This window comes from Bos grunniens, chromosome 14 (genome assembly GCF_055505025.1).
Source record: "Bos grunniens cultivar Pamir isolate PY7600 chromosome 14, Bosgru_T2T1.0, whole genome shotgun sequence".
NCBI lineage: Eukaryota > Metazoa > Chordata > Mammalia > Artiodactyla > Bovidae > Bos > Bos grunniens.
Window position 1 is genome coordinate 34,329,715 of NC_141178.1, and position 17,829 is coordinate 34,347,543.

The 17,829-nt window shown below is 39.3% G+C and overlaps 1 pseudogene across 1 annotated transcript; it reads left to right on the forward strand.

Annotated features, from left to right (window-relative positions):
• The first annotated feature begins 16,703 nt into the window (after positions 1 to 16,703).
• LOC147359255 (protein PET100 homolog, mitochondrial pseudogene) lies at positions 16,704 to 17,057 on the forward strand (annotated as a pseudogene). Its single transcript, XR_015140643.1, has one exon. The product of XR_015140643.1 is annotated as a protein PET100 homolog, mitochondrial pseudogene (transcript).
• Positions 17,058 to 17,829: the final 772 nt, after the last annotated feature.

A 17,829-nucleotide genomic window follows, 5' to 3' on the forward strand; every position in this document is an offset into this window, starting at 1 on the left:
AATAAAGAATTAATCAGAATGTGAGTGTTCATGACTATTTGAAAAATATCATGTTGTTATCTATATGACATTATCTTCACCTGTGGCCAGATTCTCTTCCTTCACTCTGTGTGTTTTCGTCATGACCTTATTCAAGTGTAGAGGGCTTGCTGCCATAGTGCCAAAGGATCTTTCTTAAAAAGCCCACACGCTGCTGCTGCTATTAAGTCGCTTCAGTTGTGTCCGACTCTGTGCGACCCTATAGACAGCAGCCCACCAGGCTCCCCCGTCCCTGGGATTCTGCAGGCAAGAACACTGAAGTGAGTTGCCATTTCCTTCTCCAGTGCATGAAAGTGAAAAGTGAAATCAGTCATATCCGACTCTTAGCAACCCCATGGATTGCAGCCTACCAGGATCCTCCATCCGTGGGATTTTCCAGGCAAGAGTACTGGAGTGGGGCGCCATTGTCTTCTCCAAAAAGCCCTCACAGAGGGAGTCAAAAGATTAACCGTGTCACTTGACCTTTCACCCAAAGTTTGGACCTAACTGGACATTTAATATCAATATAAAACAGAGAAAAATTAGAAGAATGCACTAAGGCTTTCAAAATTATATTTAACACTGTCAAAATCTTTTCACTATCATTAAGAGCCTGATGAAATTATTCTAGGCTAAGCCTTTTACTTGGGGAGGAAATAAACCTTTGCTTTGGCCTCCGTCTTCCCATTCACTGGATTTGGAAACTTTAATGTTATGGAGAAAAAAACAGAAGGCAAAGATCCATATTAAATTAATTACTTCTGTCTTATCACATTTACAAAAATAAAGTATATTGTGGAGAAAATCATCTGAAATGTTTTGAAGATTTTCTGTGGATTATGATTACTAATACTGTCACTTTTCCATTATCACACATGGAAAGCATTTTTCAGAAATAAATAAGAAAAATGAAGATCATAGACTTTTAATTTACAGTGAAGAGATAGATTTGGCCAATGTTTTCATCATTGATACTCATATTTCTCATTTAAATAACTTATCAGTCCTTATATTATAAACATCAGTTTTTCAAAGTGTTGAGTAGGGAAATGTCATGATTCTAATTACTTGTATTTAAAAAATGTGGAAGAATGAGAATTCTGTATTTTAAAATAGAATTTCAGTCCTTTTCAATGTCTTCCAAGGGAGACCAACATCCTGAAATGGAAATTTTCAAAAGTCTGCTTTAAAGAATAATATTTGTTTAAATAAACATAATTACTACTAACTAACTGAGTAGTGATCACAAAAACATAAAACTTTCTTTAAAGAAATAAAGAACATCTTCATCCAAATGCAGTTATTCTTCAAAACAGCTCAGAAATAGGTAATATTATCAACATAACACATTTGTGTTTTTATTTTACAAGGCACTTTCTCGCATATCCTCTTATTTAAATCTTGTTGTAATCCTGTGGGGTAGGTTATAATAACCTTCATCTTAAAGATGAAGAAAAGGAAATTTCGAGCAAGCAAATTGCTTAAGGCTTCACAGAAAGTAGCAGCAGAGCCGTGACTTTTAAAATGTTCTTACACACCAAGACCAGAATTATTTCACCTATTCACAGCAAATCCTTGGTCACTATAGTAGTATTGTTAATGCACAAAAGATTAGTAGGATGTTGTTTTTAGAATCGCCTTTGGAACCCATGTATGAATCACAGAGAAAATAGATTTCATTATTCTAGAGTTGCAACTTGTTATTAATCAGTTAAAAGTCCCCAAATGAACAACCACATCATCAAATCATACCCCCAAATCAAAACCACTCTCAAATCATGAACATTTTTTCCCCTCAGAGGATTTTTTAAAAGACTATTACTTGATCTTAGCAAAAAAAAAAAAAACTTTGAAAACTGAAATTCCTAAACTGTTTTAATGAATGCAGGGTGTTTGAAATGAATATATATATTCATTTTTATACCTTTTATAAAACGTACCCTTTTATAATGGGTACGTTTGAGTTACTTAGAACATTTTAGGCTCTTCGATGAGAATAAATAAACCCTGTTATTTCACCTGTATTATTTGTATTTTAAATGTAATGTATGACACACACAGACAGAAATAGATCTTGTTCAGGCAAATTCTACCAGAGCAGAGTATCATTTTCTTGTTCTGAACACTCCAGAAACTGGAACTTTGAAAAACAATTAATCAAATCCAGAGGATTAAAATATCTCTTTTTAACAACACTTGAAACTGTTTTAACCAGACCTTTAAAAAAGAGAGTGGGAGAGATCAACTAAAAGGGACTGAACTCAACAGAAATGGATAGTTATTCTAAGTATATATACTAAACTACACAATTACTAAGCAACTTTTACTACAAAGTTCATCTGATCTTAATCTTAATTCTATGTCCCCATTAGAGAACTGATTATATCTGGATCATTTTCCTCTGATTCTTTTTTTCATTGGTTGTAATTTCTGATTGTTCAAAAGCTAAAAATATTAAGGCAAAGAGTTTGGGATCTTTCTGTGTGCAGTTACTTAAAGCTGAGTTGTTAACATGGGGGGATTCACCACCTATAGTTTCTATAATTCTAGCTTACATTTTGTTTCAGTGTATAGTTAGCAAAGTGACTATATGAGAAGAGTGACTATATGCTCAGTCACTCAGTGGTATCTGACTCTTTGCTATCCCATGACTGTAGCCCACCAGGCTCCTCTGTCCCTGGGATTCTGCAGGCAAGAATACTGAAGTGAGTTGCCATTCCCGTCTCCAGGGGATATTCCAGACCCAGGGTCAAACCCGGGTCTCCTGCATTGCTATATGCAAAGACTATATGACAAAATGAGAAGAGGATACAAGGCTTAACACCTTCTGACCCATTCTATTCTATATTCTGTAAGTAGACCCAAGATGCATACAGAAAATTCAGCTAGGGATCATGTTAAAAATGCAGCTTTTGGGCCTTACTCCCACAGACCTTGCTACAGTGGGTTTAGAGTTAAGCCCAGGGATTTACATAGCTCAGTCAGTAAATCATCTGCCTGCAATGCAGGAGACCTGGGTTTGATTCCTGGGTCAGGAAGATCCCCTGGAGAAGGAAATGGCAACCCACTCCAGTATTCTTGCCTGGAGAAGCTCATGGACAGGGGAGCCTGGCGGACTATAGTCAGTGGGGTCACAAGAGTGGGACATGACTTAGTGACTAAAAACCACCAGGCACTTTCCAGCCCATGTAGCCAGTCCCTAGACCACCTTTTAAAAGATACCGAATATAAACTTCTACTTACAATGTGTTGGTAAGCAGTTTAATTAACTCCCCTGGCTTTTCTCAGGAAAATAATTTCTAGATAAATGCAATCCCAAAGCCCTTTCCCAATAATTCTTAACTTTCTATATCCCATAACCAACTACCATATCCCAATTACCAAAACCTGAGATTTTGCTGTGTTATCTGCTCTTGCTTTTTTTCCCTTTTTTAGTTTATTTTTAATTGGAAGATAATTACCAATTGTGTTGGTTTCTGCCATACATCAACATGCATCACCCAAAAGTATACATATACCTCCTCTGTCTTGAAACTCCCTCCCACCCACCACCCCTATACCTCCCCGTACATTGTCACAGGGCTCCAGGCTGAGCTCCCCGTGCTATATAGCAACTTCTCACTAGCTATCTATTTTACACCTGGTAATGTGTATGTTTCAATGCTACTCTCTCAACTCATCCCACCTTCTCCTTCCTCAGCTGTATCCATAAGTCCATCATCTACATCCACATCTCTATTCTGGGCCTGAAAATAGGTTCATGCTCTTGCTTTATGGAGCAAAAATATTTTAGGCCAGTCTCTGATTATTAACAAGAGTTGTTAGTTGGGTTTCTCTGGTGGCTCAAGCGGTAGAAGAATCCACCTGCAATGCAGGAGACCCGGGTTTGACCCTGGGTCTGGAAGATCCCCTGGAGACGGGAATGGCAACTCACTTCAGTATTCTTGCCTGCAGAATCCCAGGGACAGAGGAGCCTGGTGGGCTACAGTCATGGGATAGCAAAGAGTCAGATACCACTGAGTGACTGAGCATGCATGTTATATTAGTTAAGGACCTCTAACTGGAGGTGACTATGATGTTTTCCTATGCAAACGTCTTTGAAAAGTTTATCTTTATCTACACTTTACTGTAACAGTGGCCGAATTCAACAATTATTCTAAGTCTAGAGATACACATGGTGCGGTTTAGTCGCTAAGTCATGTTCGACTCTTGCAAATCAATGGACTGGAGCTGTCCATGGGATTCTACAGGAAAGAATACTAGAGTGGTTTGCCATTTCCTTCTCCAAAGGATCTTCCGACCCAGGAATCGAACCCAGGTCTCCTACATTGCAGACATATTCTTTACCGACTGAGCTATGAGAGAAGCCCCTAGAGAGACACATAGGATACTTCTTTTGTGGTTTGATAAAAGCATGTAGATATATACCTGACAGACTAATGCAAATGGTAGGGAAACTGAATTTTAGCCACAGGAAAGTTACTGTATACGGCTTCATAGTTTTAATAAAGACATCATTAATATATATTGATATTACATTCTTCCTCTTTTATAAAATAATAGAAATTGGACAATTGATTACTTAGAGACTTAACCTCTGAAAATTATTTTTCTGGTACTATCTGGGCAGCTGAGTGAGAATCTCTTTGGACCTGCTCCTTTCTTTCCTGTTCATTACTGAGGTTAATCAAACCCTAGAACTTCCTCTTGTCTCAAACATAACTGCATGAGAAAACTGACAGGCATAAGGTTTTCTTTGATTATCCAGGCTGTCGGTGTTTGGTAAAAAGCAGGATACAGAAGACAAAGACATCATGAATGAGAGCTACTTGCAGGCCTATCAATCTTGCGCAAGATTCAACTCAAGAATTTGCACAGTCTTAAAGACAAGAATGCATAGTTACTGAAGGTCAAGTGCTTGCTCCAACAAGCTACCCCTTTGGTGACGCTCTCTCTGCCCCACATTCTAGAGACATGTCTTTCAGCCTCTTGGCCGTCTCTCAAAGGAAGGCCTCTCTAGATAAGAATGCTGGATTCGTGTGGTCTTGTTGTGAGAGCTACATTTTGGCTGTCTACCTCTTGACTGTGCTAAAAGTAAAAATATTTGAAAGTCCATGAAAGAAAAATAAACCCCAAACCATGCCAGGTAAGCCCCATTTTTCCATCATTATAATTAAAAGTCCAGCACAATGCAGTTTCACATTCTTGTCACCTACCTAGTTTAAAATTTTCCTATGTAATATTCACTGTTTAAAGCATTTGCCAGAGATCCAAAAGACATTTCCCTTTGTATGATGCTTTGAGTTTCAATCTGCCAAAATACCCACACAAAAAAATTCTCTGTACTTTCAACTGTTTTTATAAACCTAAAACTGCTCTAAAAACTAGTCTGTTCAATCTTTTAAAATCTACCATTACATTGACATAGTATTTATGAATATGCTAAACTGTATCTTGAAATTTTATCTATGAATTATTTAATTGTATCTGTACAGACATGCTGCTCTTGAACCAAAATTTGTCAGGAAGAATTCTCTGCAAAAGCTTGTGGGCATGTAAATAAAGTAGATCTTTATAGGGTTGACAAGTGCTAGAGAAATAAATGAATGGAAACAAAAGTAGAAGGGAAATTATGATTTATTTTATTCTCAGGCACTTGGAAAGATTTAGAATGACATACTTATACATGAGCTCACTATAAAATTGAGAAGTTAGAAAACCGAGAGGTCAGACACATGATACAATTCCTTCAAGGCTTCTAGAAACTCTGGCCAAAAAATCATTCAATGAGTAGTGACCTGGAAAAGTTTGAAGTACCAATATAAAGTACACATAAATAATAGTAGCAGGAAGCTGTGAGACAATGATCCCTGGAGATACTTTGAGATATGAGTTGAGGAAAAGATAAGTATTGGGTGGGCCAAGAAGTTTGCTCGGGTTTTTCTGTAAGCTGTTATGGAAAAACCTGAACGAACTTCTTGGCCCGCCTAATACTACAGCATTTATTTTTTCATTCACCTGCCAAATGTTTACTAAGCATGTGTTGTTGAGGGCTGTGATTCTCAAACTTTGTTACACATTAGAATCACCTGGGGAGTTTTAAAAAATTCTGATGGCCCACTCCTATCCCATCCCAAGGTACTTAGAGTACCTGGGGTGGGGGTCAGGCATGAGTATTTTCTAAAGATCACTGGTAAACGCCAATGTGCAGTCAAGGTTGAAGATGCTTACCCATTCAAGAGAAGTCAATTGTGCATGTATTTTCCTCCTAAGAAACTTGAAATCTAGGAAGGAGATTAGTCATGTTGACAAGCAAATAGAAAGCAGAATTCAACAACACATGCTTTCAACGTGCCATCTCATTTTGAGGCTGGCTCAATGCTCTATCATCCCTCTAAGCAAACAGCTCTGGGACTCCAGAGGACTCTGCTAGCGAATATATTTGTAGTGATGCAGTCATTTTGGGGAACCTCAATTCCAGACACAGGCAGACAAACTGGAAAGGTCTCAAAGAAGAATAACAAAATGATTACAGGCCTGGGGGGATGAACTTGTGGGGAAAGATAAAAAGAACTAAATATGTAAAACCTGGCTAAGTGATGATTAAAGCGGGGCAGAGGGAGGGGGGGAGTTGCGGCGGAGGTGGGGGGGGGGGTTGTGATAACAGTCCACTAATACCTGAAGGCTGCAAACATCAAGAAAAGAAGTGAATTGCTTTGGATAATGCAGAACGCGTTAGTTAAAAGTAACAGGATGGTAGTATGAAAGAGAACATGAAGACACCATATTCGATAATCCGTGCCAACTGAGCAAGCTACTGAGCCATGGAGCTGGCTCCCAAAGGAGGGGTAGGAGCCACATCATTTGAGCTCCCATAAAACAAGTTTGGACAAAAACTTAGGAGATAGAAGAGCAATTCTGTATGACCTGCACCATGGCAGGCAGCGGGGGCAACTGAAGGGAGGCGAGAGAATGACTCAAAGCTTTTTTGACTCTAGTACCAAAATGATGGGAGAAGGCAATGGCACCCCACTCCAGTACTGTTGCCCGGAAAATCCCATGGATGGAGGAGCCTGGTGGGCTGCAGTCCATGGGGTTGCTAAGAGTCAGACACGACTGAGTGACTTCACTTTCACTTTCCACTTTCATGCATTGGCGAAGGAAATGGCAACCCACTCCAGTGTTCTTGCCTGGAGAATCCCAGGGACAGAGAAGCCTGGTGGGCTGCCGTCTATGGGGTCGCACACAGTCGGACACGACTGAAGCGACTTGGCAGCGGCAGCACCAAAATGATATTATTAAAATTTCACCAAAAAACAGAAATGGAGAAGAGTCTTTCTCTTTAAATGTCATTACAAATGAGGTTGACCCATTAGTTCTTATTAATGTATTCATTATATATTCAGAAATTACACCCTGAGCTACAATTTGTATATGTTTTACGTGATACCTTGTCAGCTTTTCCGTTTATTTTGTTCTAATATAAATATAGCTGTTAGTGTATGAACAGTTGCTTCAAAGACATTTAAGTATAGACATTTCTGCTATAGTTTTATGATGTTCCTAAACTGGGACATCTTGTTCCCTTACACCAAGCACAGAACATTTTGTTATTTATGCGCTGCTCCTAAATGTTACAAAACTGAGGGCGGTCATCATAACTAATATTTTCGGAGCATTTCTCTGTGCCAGACACTGTGTTACAATAATTTTCTACCCACCATTTAATCTAAATTAGTGAGCACCACAACTCTGCGGGTAAGCACTGCTGCTTTTCCCATTATTTACATGAAGAAAACAGTTTTTAAGGAGGTTAGGTAATATATTCAAGGTCACACTGCAAGTGATGGTGCCATGAGAAGTGAAAACCCAAGCCTGCATGGCTCCAGAACCCACACCCTCTTTCTCCTATTTTTACAAAGTGTGTTTAAATAACATAAAACTGGAAACCAAATGAAAGTTGCCATCTTACAAATGGCCCTCATATATCTTATCATAATAATAATATATCTACTTTCTAGAGTTATTGTGATGAGTATGTATTTGTTAAAAATAGTTAGCACCACCTGGCACATAGTAAGTTCTTTAGAAAATGGAAAAGAAACAAATTAAAACCTAAAACCCACAAAACCATCCATTTTGATGCCAATTTCTTTTCTCATACCTTTTACATAAATCTAGTCATCATTCTTTTCTCTCCCTTTTACTCCCTGAGTTTGTACTATTTTCAGACAACCAGGAGGAAAACAAACTGATATATTAATTTTCAGTAGGCTTTCATGTCTTAACAGTTGTGCCTCGATGTTTAAAAGAAGAATCATAAACCCGTAGAAACAGTAGATTGGTGGTTGTCAGGGGCTGGTGGGTGGGGAGATGTGATGGTAGTCAAAGGTTACAAACTTCTACTTCTAAGATGAGTAAGTTCTGGGGATCTACTTTACAGAATGTTATACTGTATGCTTGAAAGTGGCTAAGGAGTAAATCTTACATGCCCTCACCATATATACACACACAGACACACACACAGTGGTAATTATCTGCAATGGTAGATGTATTAACCAACCTTATTGTGGTAATCTTTTCACAGTATATGCCTATATAAAACCATCATGTTGTATATCTTAAGCTTAATTTTAAATGCCAATCATATATCAATAAAGTTGAAAAGAAGAAGAATCATAAGAAAAGACATGGTCTGTCTAAATAATTCATTCATCTAGGAAATACTCACCAGGACATGTGACTGCCAGACCTCCTAGAGGCTGCATTCATGCAGAAAAGACACCGTGAACAATAAACTAACAGTGACTAGACAACCAACCATCAATACAACACTATAACATAAAGAACCTGATGTTATGATTGGTGTGGAGGACAGAGAAGCAGACTGTGGTTAGAGAGGATGACAGGGAAGTCTGCTTTAAGGAGATGATTGTTAAGCCCACAGCTAAAGGACAAGAAGAAACCAGATGTACACAAAGTATAGGGGAAAAAACTTTCACATACAGTTTAACAGTGACTGCCAAATTCCTGAGGCAGGAAAGAGTTTAGAATATTCTAGAAACAAAAAAGCTTCGAAGAGTAGTGAGTGAGGGTGAAGATGGCATGAAAAGAAGTTAGAAAGCTTAGAGTGAGGTCACATCCTGCAGGAACTCCAGCCCAAGGTCAGGAACGGGGCCTCGTTCTGAGCATGAGTGAAATCTTACAATCCACAGATTTTTAAGTAAGGGAGTGATATACTCTGCTTAATATTTTGAAAAGTTTACTTTAGCACAGACTGGATAATAGGTAGTGTCCTGTGTTGCAGGACAGTGATGGCAAAAGATTGAGGAGAATGAGAAAATCGAAAAGTAGAGGACGTATAGTTTGTAGCTTTTATATTCACTTGTTGATTTTTCTGTTTCTTTAAGTGTGGTCTTTTTGATTGTCGATTGTATCATCTCCATATTGAAATAAGAAGTATTGCTTTAGACTAGCACTGCAGCAGTGGCTATGACGAGAGATGTATAAATGTGATATATATTCTAGAACTAAAAATGAAAGCAGCGGCAGATGGATTGGACATGGGACGCAAAGGGGACAAAAGGCGCTATCCAGGTTTCTAGCTTTATTTTTAGAGGCAGTATTTACTGAGACGGTGAAGCCTGGAAGGGCCAGGTTTACAGATAGACGGGTATACTTTGTTTTAGGCAGGTTAATTCTGAAATGCCCTACGGCATCTAAGTGATGATGCCAAGTAGCAGCTGGATAGATGAATATGCATGAAAAGGAGGTCTGGGCAGCAAATCCCAACGCAGGGGATTGTGTGTATGAACTATGTTTTCTTATTTTCTGTACTCTTGATGATCTGCCATCTGAGGCTTCACTGACCAGGGACAGACTGCCCTCCCAGGGCGAGGCAATCCTACAGACAGCTACCTAACATCTCCCCTGTGAGCACATCTTTCATATGCAGACCAAGTAATCAAGAGCTCACACCCCAGTGACCTCCTTATCAGGCGCTCATGTATCAAACCACCATCACCAGGACTTCCCCGGTGGTCCGGTGGTTAGGAATCCACTTTCTGATGCAGCGGACACGGGTTCAATCCCTGGCCAGGGAACTAAGATAGCACATGCTATGGGGCAACTAAGCCCGCAGAGCAACTTCCGGGCCTGCCTGCAGCAAGCTACAGACCCCGCACGCACCACGAGAGAGCCCAGATGCCACCACTGGAGAATCTGCACGCCACAACAAAGATCCTGCAGGCTGCAGCTAAGACCTAAGGAAGCCAAAAATGAATACATAAAAATCCACCATTCTCTGCCCTAATCAACCCACAGTTAGGTACCAGGCAACTAGGGCCCACCTCTAGAGCTCAGAGCCCACCTAAATTATTCAAACTATCCAATCATAAGCCTGCTAAGTTGCCTTCCTGCCTCCTCCAGTCCTTCCTAGGAAAACCACAAAAAAGCCCTCTGCCTACACGTTTCCCTTGCTTCTTCTGCCTCCTGACTGACCCGGTGCTCTCCAGGTAACCTTTCCAGGTAACAACGACACGCCCTTTCTCTTGGGAACAATGAGTGACAAACAATGTTCTAACGCCCATTGTCTTCTCATCTACTGACCTGACCATATGTGTAATAAAAAAAAAATACTGGGTACATTTTAAAACAGGTTGTCAGCATAACAATGATATATAAAGCCTTTAGAATGATGGTGATGTCTTACGCGGAGAGTATAGGTGGGCAAGAAGAGACAAGAGGAACCTTCAGGGAGTCCAAAAGAATAAATATCCATATTTGGGGGTTTCAGGCTGTGTAGCAACTGAGTGGAAGAATTATTTCCAAGCTTTCTCAGCACTCCACAAATCAGGCCATATAAGCCACTGCCTACTCCATATAAGTGTAAGATTGATCCCGTTTCACTATGAGAAATCTTCACTAAGCCCACAGGCACAGTGGAGTTTTCCTCCCAGAAAAATAACATGAAGTTAAAAGCCATCTAAAAGAGTCTGTACCCATTAGGCAGAATTCTCCAGATAGAAAGCAACCATCCCTATGTGCTGATAAAAGGGGGAAAACACATCATCTAAACTCCTACACTGATACACATCTGTGGTCTGTATTGTCAAAATATAAGGCATCCAGACAAAAGCTGAGCTATGTCCCCAAATTAAGTCTCAGACAGGTTGAGCTAGACAACAGTGTTCTCACAGTTCTGATGTGAAATGAGAAAAATAGGCGGTGTGTTTTCAGCGAAGTATAATGGATTCATTTAAAAGAATTCTCTTTTAATCTTAGATATGACCCTTTTTTGATACATATGGATCTTCTCATTTATAAAGTGACTGCAAAAGCAAGCAGAGTTTGGTCCTTTTTTAACTGGCAAAAGTAAAAATAGGCAGTCCTACAGAAGCCAGTCACATTTTTCACTCAATTAGACTTACTGGACCATGAATTTGAGAATTTGGGGACTATGATGTCAATCTCCAGATATTTGAAAAAATATCTCATCATTTATAATCATCCAGATTTTCGCTTTCCATTTTCATCTTGACTGGAGTCACAGGGAAGCAATGTCAGTGAGATTTCCCAATCCCAGTGTTTCCATTCTGCCAGATTGGCCATGAATAAGGAAAATCTTATCACGGTGATGGAGAAAATGAGTAGACACCATGAACTGAAGTGTACGTTTTCTCAGAGACTAACAAGTAACGACAAAGGTTCAACAGTGACTAATGGATAAAATGTTAAGGTGGAGACAGCTCGTAATTGTTCAAATGCAGTCACAGGAGTCATGGAGCAGCCTTCACTTTGAAACCCAACCAAGTTACTGATGATGTGGAAAGGAAATACATATTTTTGTTCATTTAAACAAACAAACAAACAAAAAACCTTAATGCTTAATCAAAGGCCAGTCACTGCTTCTACCTCGAACAGCTGCTAAAAGAGGGTGTAGGACGAACATGTTTGATAGTTTTAGGAGTAATTAAAGGATCAGATTTCTGGGCATGTTCTTCAATAAATAGGTCTGACTCAAAAACGTTTGGAAGGAGAAGCTGGTCCTGAGGAGGTTGGCAAGAGGGGGCAGAGGGAGGCAGAGCCAGAAGCAGAAACAAATGATGAGCTATGCAATAATCAAGCCATCCCGCCCTCTTCCTATTGTGGTTAAGAGACTGAAATATTAATCTCACACTGGGCATTTTATCAGAGGAGAAGCAGTGAGAAAGGATATCTTCTGCTGTTTCCTGTGGAGGAAGTGATACAAAGTTTGAGGAGTTGATTCCAGAATTCCCTCCTGTTGCTTCTGCATTCACCCAAAGTGACCACTGCGAACCAAGACTATCAGAGTGAAAGGCAAGCCATTTGTTCCTGGGATCTAGACTTCTGACTTCCCTCATGTCCTCATGGGCCAGTATGGAGACTGCAGACAGAGTTACCAGAGTAGGTCTACTGATTCTTTATAAAGAAGGACAACACTCTGTGATCCTGTTGGGGTTTTTTCAATTGTAGTTACAAAATACTGATATCACACTAAAGAAAAATCACATGTTTTATGTGAGTACAAGCATATTTGTAAAGGCATGTATAAATAATATTTACATAGACATGTATATGTATTTATTTTTAGAGAGGGGCATGGGAAGAAGAAAAAACATAATCTCACTAGAAATCTGGAGTAAAAATTATTCTGTTCAGTTATAAGAAATAAAAGGCTCATACAGAATTGGTTCACAAACTAAATGGTACTTCAGCTTAAAGACAGCAGTTAACCATTCACTTCCTAAGATAACTGTCTTGTCTTCCATAAAATCTGAATGAGAAATGTTTAATTCTTAAGGCTATAAAATCTTGTCATTTGATCTCATCATATTCTTTGCTTTCAAATCTGTTGTTGATTCTATTTATTTTATTTTTATATAATTTTCAAGGTTATTTTTTCATTTATACTTATTACAAAATATTAGCCATATTCCCTGTATTATATCCTTGAACCTTTCTCATACCCAATAGTTCATGTCTCCCATATCCCAAACCCCTACACTGCCCCACCCCTTGCTCCACTGGTAACCACTAGTTTATTTCTTATGTTTGTGAGTCTGCTTCTATTTTGTTATATTCCTTAGTTTGTTATGTTATTTAGATTCCACATAAAACAATATGGAGGTTTCTCAAAAAAACTAAAAATAGAATTTCCATATGACTAAAAATAGAACTTCCACATGACCTAGCAATTCCACTCCTGAGCATATATCCAAAAAAAAAAAACCCAATAATTTGAAAAGATAAATGCTCATAGCAGCATTACATACAATTGTCAATATATGGAAGCAACTTAAAAGTCCATCAACAGATGAATGAATAATCATGGAAACACACACACACACACACACACACGCAGTGGACTACTACTAAGCCAGAAAAAATTCTTGCCATTTGCAGCAACATGGATAGACTTGGAGGGCATCATCATATATTTTAAACAGAATTATCCAGAAAGAAAAAACTCAATTTTACCACCCACAATCTCAATCCTGACTGAATCCTTCTTTAGTTTTGAATCATCTCTCTTTTCTTACAATCCCCCTCTCTCTTCCACTCACCTATATCTTATATAATTTCAAGTGCCACACTCAGGAGACCTAAAAGGAAAGAAGTCACTGTTGGTATACATTTCTCCCCAGAGCTGAACTAAAGCTCTGGTAGTGTGGAATGGGGATCTGCTATAGAAAAATAAATAAATAAATAAACTGTTCCACTCACTGAGGAAGAGGTAGAGAAGAAGTACTGAAGGTGCAGAATTCAAGTTAAAACTGAAATCTCCACCAGGCACATCCTAATTTAGAAGTCCATATATGCAGAATACCAGCAAAAGAAAGAACAAACAAGAGGAAATGCTATCTCTTCTGGCAAACTCCTGGGGGCCTAAAGGATTTATTATGATCAATTAAGGATGTGGTGACCTGGAAGAACAGAAGTTGTAGTTTTGGCTACCCAGACACAGAACCGAATGTAACAAAACACCTCATGTTTAGAACCCCTCAAGACAAAACAGCCTGTGAGTGCATTTAAGCATGTATCTGTATATCCAAAAGACTTCAATTCTCTCATCTCAGAATTAGAAATAAAAGTTTCTTTACAAAGGGAGGGTTAGGATAAAGCAGGAACTAGTTATGATTAACACTTAGAAAATAAAAACATTAATGCAATTTTAGTTCCCAAAGAGATAAAAGTCATTATTCCCACTTAACTGTGACAAGAGAAGTTTTACAGAAGTAATTGAGAAGTCCAGAGGGAGCTCAAAAGAGTCGTCAGGCATATGGGGTTTCAGTAACAAATCATTTTCAGAATATTCTTGCTATGTAGAATCTTTGAGAATTAGACCCATCCCACCTCATTTATCATTTTAAATCTGCCTAAATTAATCTCAACTAGATATTTCAGATTATTTTAGAATTGCTCTGGAGTTCTAAGAGTTTACCTTGTTCTTACATCATTAGAAAATGTATGATTCTCTTTTTCTGCCTCTTAAAAATGTGAAGGTTCCGCCAACACTCCCCACTGAAGCAAGTACAGTTTCTGCCCCATGTCCAGGTATCCCCAAGTAATTCTGCCACTGATGTTCCACAGACCAGTCAGATAAAGGGCTCCACTGTTTCTGAGCACCACTCCTCACACTGGGTGCTGGCTGGCTGATAAGTGCCAAGTAAGGAGCAATGAGGGCTTCCCTGGTGTCTCAGTGGTAAAGAATCTGCATGCAATGCAGGAGCCACAGGAGATTCAGGTTCGATCCTTGGATCAGGAACATCCCCTGAAGTAGGAAATGGCAATCCACTTCAGTAATCTTGGCTGGAGAATATCATGGACAGAGGAGCCTGGCAGGTTACATTCCAGTCCATGGGGTCTCAAAGAGTTGGACATGACTGAAGCAACTTAGCAGCAGCAGCAGCAGCAGCAAGGAGCAATGAAGAGGGATTCCCTTGTCCCTCAAAAAAATCAGAAAGCTCTAAGCAGAATGGGCTGACTCTTGCAGAGAGATTGGGAAGTAGACAGAAAAATAAATATCTTCTAAATATATATATATATACATATATATAAAGAGTAAACCTCCCATCATCTTAAAAACAGCAACACATAAGCACAGTCAACATGTCAGATACCACATGAAGCGTTTTGTCAGTGTCATCTAACTGAATCCTCAAAACCCACCTAAGGAAACTGAAGATTCAACTATGACAATGAACAGATGCATTCTAACCTAATACCTAGATTCAAATCCTAGTTAACCAGACCCAAGTTGTTTAGAGGTGTTACTTTATTTCTCATTTTAATACATTTACCTTTGAATAAAATTATCTTAAAGCATTTATTCTGCCTTCAAAACCCACCCTAAATCTCTCCACTTTTCTCCATTTCACAGCCACCATCTAAGTCAGAGAGAAATCCAGATCTTATAGGGTCCAAGGCTTATCCAATGTGCGAGGCCATATTTAAAGAAAAGGCATACAAAGCTATGAATACAAAATCATAGGGAAAATAAACATGTGTTTAGAATGAGCACAGAAATCACACGTGAAGCTGTGGTACATATACACAATGGAATATTAGTCAGCTATTAAAAAGAACGCATTTGAATCAGTTCTAATGAGATGGATGGAACTGGAGCCTATTATAGAGAGTGAAGTAAGTCAGAAAGAAAAACACCAATACAGGATATTAACACATATATATGGAATTTAGAAAGATGGTAATGATGACCCTATATGCTAGACAGCAAAAGAGACACAGATGTAAAGAACAGACTTTTGGACTTGGGAGAAGGCCAGGGTGGGATGATTTGAGAGAATAGCATTGAAACATATATATTACCATATGTGAAATAGATCGCCAATCCAAGTTCAATACATGAATCAGGGGACTCAAAGCCAGTACACTGGGACAATCTGAGGGATGGGAAGGGGAGGTAGGTGGTGGGGGAGGTTCAAGATGGAAGACACATGTACACCCATGGCTGATTAACATCAATATATGGCAAAACCACTACAATATTGTAAAGTAATTAGCCTCCAATTAAAATAAACAAGTTTTTTTAAAAAATCACACATGAAATAAATTTTAATATTGAAAAACACTACAAACTTTATAAAACTCAGAAAAATGATGTACTGCTTTTACTGGTATGTTCACACACTTGCCTAATTTTCCATGTTTTTAGCTCCATACTCTCTGATCACCTCTTCACATGAAAACAATTTTTGGAATATTTCTTCATAAAGACAGTGGATAATCTAGCTTTTCCTCTAGCGAGTAGAGGATCATTCAGATCAGATCAGTCGCTCAGTCGTGTCCGACTCTCTGCGACCCCATGAATCGCAGCACACCAGGCCTCCCTGTCCATCACCAACTCCTGGAGTTCACTCAGACTCACGTCCATCAAGTCAGTGATGCCATCCAGCCATCTCATCCTCTGTTGTCCCCTTCTCCTCCTGCCCCCAATCCCTCCCAGCATCAGAGTCTTTTCCAATGAGTCAACTCTTCGCATGAGGTGGCCAAAGTACTGGAGTTTCAACTGTAGCATCATTCCTTTCAAAGAAATCCCAGGGCTGATCTCCTTCAGAATGGACTGGTTGGATCTCCTTGCAGTCCAAGGGACTCTCAAGAGTCTTCTCCAACGCCACAGTTCAAAAGCATCAATTCATTTTTTGGGCGGAAGCGGCTGTGAAGCCTAAGAGCAGAAACATGGGGGTGAAGCTTGAGGTGTTTCGGATGACCATCTACCTCACCTTCCCTGTGGCTATGTTCTGGATTGCCAATCAGGCCGAGTGGTTTGAGGACTATGTCACACAGCGCAAGAGGGAGCTGTGGCCCCCTGAGAAGGAGGACCAGCGCGGGGAGCTAGAAGAATTCGAAGAGAGGATACGGAAGCAGCGGGAGGAGAAACTCCTTCGTGCTGCCCAGCAGAGCCCCTGAGGTCTCTCTGTGCCGGAATTCCAGCCTGCCCCGAAGAATAACACACACACGGTTCTTTGTTTTAAAACAAAAAACAAAAAACAAAAGCATCAATTCTCCGGTGCTCAGCCTTCTTCACAGTCCAACTCTCACATCCGTACATGACCACAGGAAAAACCATAGCCTTGACTAGACGGACCTTTGTTGGCAAAGTAATGTCTCTGCTTTTGAATATGCTATCTAGGTTGGTCATAACTTTCCTTCCAAGGAGTAAGCGTCTTTTAATTTCATGGCTGCAGTCACCATCTGTAGTGATTTTGGAGCCCAGAAAAATAAAGTCTGACACTGTTTCCACTGTTTCCCCATCTATTTCCCATGAAGTGATGGGACCATTACTGAGAGCTTAAAATTTCTATTTCAGCATTACCACACTTTATTGCAATGCTCCATAAATAAGGTCTCGGTCAAATTTGGAAAAATCACTTTCTACTTTCTTATGTAGGTGAGGTATAAGATTTCAGAGCATTTCAAGTTTTTCTATGTAGATGACTAATCTTAAATACGCTTTGAATCAGCAAAACTCACTGAACAGTCTGCTGTTGATTTTTTTTTCTTTTTTAATTTTTATTGGAGTATAGTTGACTTACAATGTCACATTAGTTTCAGGTGTACAGCAAAGAGAATCGATTATACATAAACATATGTCAATTCTTTTTTCAGATTCTTTTCCATATAAGCCACCCTGTGCTTTACAGCAGGTTACTAGTGGTTATCCATTTTATATATAGTAATGTGTATGTTGCTGATGCTCTAACTGAGAATGGTGGAATGGTGTAGTATGAGTTTTATATATCTTCGCCTTGTCAAAACAGCAAGAAA